This window comes from Athene cunicularia (assembly GCF_003259725.1).
Source record: "Athene cunicularia isolate RWA chromosome 1 unlocalized genomic scaffold, athCun1 chr1_part1, whole genome shotgun sequence".
NCBI classification, from domain to species: domain Eukaryota; kingdom Metazoa; phylum Chordata; class Aves; order Strigiformes; family Strigidae; genus Athene; species Athene cunicularia.
The window spans coordinates 10,139,912-10,145,331 of NW_020799091.1; positions in this window are offsets into that span (position 1 = coordinate 10,139,912).

The window sequence follows — 5,420 nt, forward strand, 5'->3', positions numbered from 1 at the left end:
GGGGTCAGAGAGGCGAGCGCGGCGTGTCCGGCAGCCCAGCTGCAGATCCCGCACGGACAGCGATACTCCCGGTCACGCGGTGTTACCCTTCCTGGTGAATTAAAAAGATTAAAAATCTTTAACGCCAGAGCAGGTGAAGTCACAACAGCGGTGGCTTCCGCGAGCGCCCGCAGGGTGGAAGGAGCGCCCTTTGAGGCGCTCAAACCGCGGTCGTGGGGCTCGGATGAAAAGGGAGGGCAGCCTCCCCGCCCTCCAGGAGCGGGCCCACTGGGACGGCGGGAGGTCGCCAGCAGGACCCCGGAACGCCGCTAGCTGCTTCCCCCTGCCCGTGGCTCGGGCTGGCTCCGCCACGGAGACACTCTTCCCTCATCCGGAGGAGAAGAGACCTCTCACCGCGTTCCTAAACAGACAGGAGCTGTAACTGGTAGAAAACAAAAGACCTCGGGCATCGCTTTGCGTTTTCATCTTTTGGGGATTACACATTTTGAAAATAAAACACATTACCTGGGCTTCATGGTTGCAGAACGCCTGACACAGAGGTTTTTACTGGAAAGCTCAGCTGGGAGGAATCTCACCCTTCTTCCAGGTTAATAACAGCTACAAGACTTCCCACACAATGGTGTCGTCCTTTTCCTCACACCTTTCTTAAACTGTTTCCTGTAAGAGCGTTCGAGTACCTTTGTGTAACCTTAATATACCTTCTAATTGAGTGATATTAGACTGCCGTGTTGTTACCTCCTGTTGCTCTTCTTTCTGCTGAAAACATCCATTTCTTCCAGTGCCAGGCAGATTTTTAATCTCAAGGTGCACTGCCAATTTGAGGTTAGAATCTGACTTTGAAGTTGTAAAGAAGTGCTGTTGCTGATGTTCAAATAACGCTGAGCCGCTTAGGGCTAAAGCAGAGGAAGAAATAAAATTGTATTTTTCTAAAACATCCCTCATACTGGGGTTATCTCAAAGAGCTTTATGAAGTAATGTCAACTGAAGGAGCACCTTTAAGCATAGCAGCTGTTCTATGCACAAATGTACCTTTGAACACAGATTTTTGACGTTAGAGCTGTCTATACTCATTTAGCAGGGCAACTATGTATGGTTAATGATCACCTGCAACACCATGAGAAATGTCCAATACTGGTTGCCGCTTAAAACCATTGAGGAAATATAAAGTATGTATATAAAATTCCTCCTTGGACTGATTCTAGGTAAGAACATGCTGCCCAATAGATTCAAGGTTAAAGTGGATGTGTGACTCTTTACTCCATATTCCTGTAAAGCTGTTACACTTATAAAATACACAGTTTGTTGGTTATGGAGTTATGTATTTATGCTAAACTAACAACAAACTGTTCCTGAACTTAAGTTTGAGCAATAGCTCTGTCTAATGCTGGCTGTCACACAGTTAATTGCTACTGTAATCGCTCTAGCTTCAGCAGTGCTCTAGCAACAGGACATTGCCATTTAGGAAACAGGAATTCTTTTTGAAGCTTTAAGCAGAAGGCATTATGTAGACCATATAGGATTTTCCAATCTGCATCTGTCCAGGATAGATATGATTAAGTGCATTTTTGTTTAGCTATTGATTTATTCACCTGGCTTCCTCAAATGTCAGATATATGTATGGTTTTTGTCCAAGAAAAATACGGCTGCTTGGAGTATTGATTGCAAGCAGTGGAGTCTGCAGTACAGCTCAGTAAAAGGTTCGGTTCACATTTTAAGACATTGCACTGTTCTTTAATAAATCTGCACATCCTTTGGATGTAGATGTAAAAATCTGCTGCCAGCATTATATTATAATCTTTATTATTTTATTTTTAATCTAGGAAAAAAAGTATTTCCAAGCTGAGCTATCAGTGCACAGTAATCTGCCCTTAAACCTGCTCAGAATTGATAGATCTTTTTATGTAGTACTGTAAAAGGATGGGAAGTACTGTTACCAAAATCAGTATTTTTTCCTTTTGTTATATCCTACTTCTGTGACAGTAGCAGCTTAGTCTTTTAATAAATACGTATGTTTTTACATATGTGTGTGGATGGAGAGAAAGAGAAAAAAATCACACATAACCAGTAATTGAAGTGCAGTAACTGTGATAGCAGTTACAAGTTCAAATACAAAATGTAATTTTATGGGTGTATATATGTATACACACTACAAGAGGCCCTTCCCTGGAGAATTTTATCCTTCTCAGAGAATTTACAGTGGCAAAACCTTCCAGATTATATCTTTCCCAATTGGCAAAATATTTCCTACAACAAGAAACATATGTTGCATGAATTTGTGATTTCCACAGACTCTGGCAGTTCTGGACTTCCTTTTCTCCAAAGGGTACCGGAGCCACAGCACTCTTACAGCAAGTACTTCCCACCTCTCTGTGGTTCCACCTCTGGGTTTTGCTGGTGTCTTCACCTCTCAAGAAGTCCTTTTTCTTTCTTTGATTTCTTTTTGATTCCACATTTTCTCCAGATTTACTCTGGGCTCTTAATCTCTGCTCCCCTGAATCTCATCATCACAGTTTCCTTTCTCTCATGTTAAATAGAGAGATTTAACATGGAAATCTCCCGTACTGTTACCTGAAACACTCAAGCTAGGTGATATTCATCTGTCAGTTTTTAGATGGGAGGCATGTGCCATGGAAGTGTCCATTTATCTTTTACTGACTATAAAAAGTATGTAAGAAGTAGATCAGATTTAGACTTTTAAAGTAGGGTGAAATTAATTCCATTTTGTGAGACTTTTCTGTTGCCAGTGAAGTCAAAGACAATCTCTGAGTAATTTCAGTACTGAAAGATAAGGCCCAGAAATTTTTTGTCCTGGTAACAATGGTACCTGAGGTGATGGATAACAAATGCCGCCTTCTCTAGCTCAGCAGCTACCTCAGAACACAAGTGACCATTAGTTATTACTGCCTGAAAGTAGTTTGGTAGTCTCTGAAAAATGAGACCTGGCTCTAAAAAAAGACCTGGCTCTTAATCTGTGTTCACGGAGATGACTTCATGATAGATGTCACTCACTGAACTGTCCCAGAGACTGCAGTACTCTTTCTCTTCTGGAGATCTCTGGAGCTCAGTCTAGCTGTGATAGAATGAGCATATCAAAGAGATGCTTTAAGGAGTCCATCAGCTGTGAACTGGAAGTACCTATGTGGGGAGCAGGATTTCAAGAACAGACTCTTCGGGCTCCAAGATTAAAGTTAAAGCTCGGCATATTCACACTAAGAATGACATCAAAAACATGCAAGCAAGTTAATAGGGAGAGCAATATTCATCCAGTATAACTTGAAAAGTGTCAATACTGGCAGTGTCTAAATCAAACCAGGATACTTTCATTAAAAATTTGCTGTAGTTCACACAAGAGTTGAGCCTCTATATATACAGAAAGTCAGAGTAAATTACCATTGTGCTTTCTTCTGTCTTTACAAACTATGGGATAAGTTATTCAAACAGAAAGCTGGTCTATATTGACAAGGTAAAAGGAGTGCTTTGCACTATCACCATCTTGCAGAACTCTTTTTTTCCGAACTCTGGATAACAGTTTCACAATCACAACAGTTTGTTCAGTGTAGAGCCCAAAATAACCTTTAGAAGAAAATGTGAATTGTGATAGAAAACAAAAGACTGGATTCATCTGCTGCTATTAACTCAGCATAGCTCCACTATGAAATGTCAGTGAAATGAAACTGATTTACAAAAGGAGAAATTCTGATCTGTGAACATTTGAAGGTAAAACTAAAACCCACTAAGACGCTAGTCTTTTCCCTAGAACTTCTGTTTACAGCAGAGGTCTTTAGTATTCCTATTTCAGCAGGACATGTTGTGTAATACTATGAAAGTTATTATAGATATGTGACATCACCAGAACTTTTGCTGATCTTATCCAAAAAGTATAAAAACATTATTCAGAATCTTCTGACAGATAATTTACATTTTTTACGTTAGATACACTAAAATAACTATTAAATTTTGCAGGCTAATTCTGTAGTGCACATTTAGTCTTTTTACATTTCATTCACTGTCCCAAGTTATCAAATGACAGATAAGAAATTTACTTGATAATAATTGAGTATGTCATCTGCTTTCAAAGGCTCACAGTCTTAAAGCTGAGAAACACTGAAAGAGGAGAAATGTTTAGTGTTACATTATACTTTATCTTTCAGGTAGCTAAATATTGTGACTAAAAGTCAGATTAGACAGTTACATCTGCACCATGTTTTACAGAAGTGGAAAGATAAGTCACAGACGTTGACAAAGCTTTCTTCAGTACAGACTATTGATATAAATGCTTTAGTAGCTCTGCTTATAATTTTTCATGCTGTCTCCTCTTTTGGCACTGAACTATATGAAATTTTAAAAGCAACACCTGCAGCTCTCTAAATCACAACCATTTTGAAAGTTGATATCTACCTATAACATTTTTCACATTCCATCATAAATATATTAACAGTTATGTGACTTATGGTGACTCCCTGAAGACGTATGTTTGCGAAAAGATTTTCTTTGATTCAAGATGTCTTTCTCTCTGAAGAACCTGTCATACCAGTCAGACTTTCAAAATCTGCACTATAAACACCATGGTGTAGTGCTGAGCAACTTCCTGCAAGTTAAATGTTTTCAACTCCTATTGATCTTTTAGGAATTGAAGGAAGTTGCCTATTTACAGGAAGAGCTGACTTTTAAAGAATCAAGTGCAAATTAATTCTATTAGCTTACACATTTGTAGTTACTTTTAGGTATAGTTTGACATTTTCTATTTTTTCTTCTTGACATAAAAATACACTTAACTGGCAAACACCTACTGTCACTTCTTTTAAGATTCTCACACCAGCCATCAACTTCTTCCATTGCTGTTCATGTTATCTTCAGTGTTAGAAGACAAAATATTTTGGAGAAACAAGTGTAAAAAGCTTTTAGTTTTAAAAGTTAATGTTCAGTTCCATGACTTTCAGCAGATAATTTGCCTCCCTTATGTATCTAAACATACTAATGCTCTTTTATATTTTTCCTAAATCATAGCAGCCAAATATCCAAACAGCTGATTTGGTTGTGGACTGTTCTCTAAACAATCAGCCTAATTCCAGACTGGAGCTGTTGACTGCTCAATGATCTGAAAGTTAAGGTATTAGCAGTTGGCACATAGATATTGTTAACAGCATGTCCTTTATTCCTTCTGGCACATGACAGAGCCTTCTGCTTCCTCCTTCTTCCCTGATGATCACCTTGCAGTGACTGGGGAAAAGTAAAACAATACAAAATGGAGTGCAGGTATGTCCAGATGACATTAGAAAATCACACAGCAGTATTATCCAGATTTGTGCTTATCATGTTTAGCAGAGATGGGTCCTGTACTTTTTTGACATAGATGTCACTATAATTTTTTGTGATGGGCCTTCACATTTGATGACATTGCAAAATCCAAAAGCTTTAAA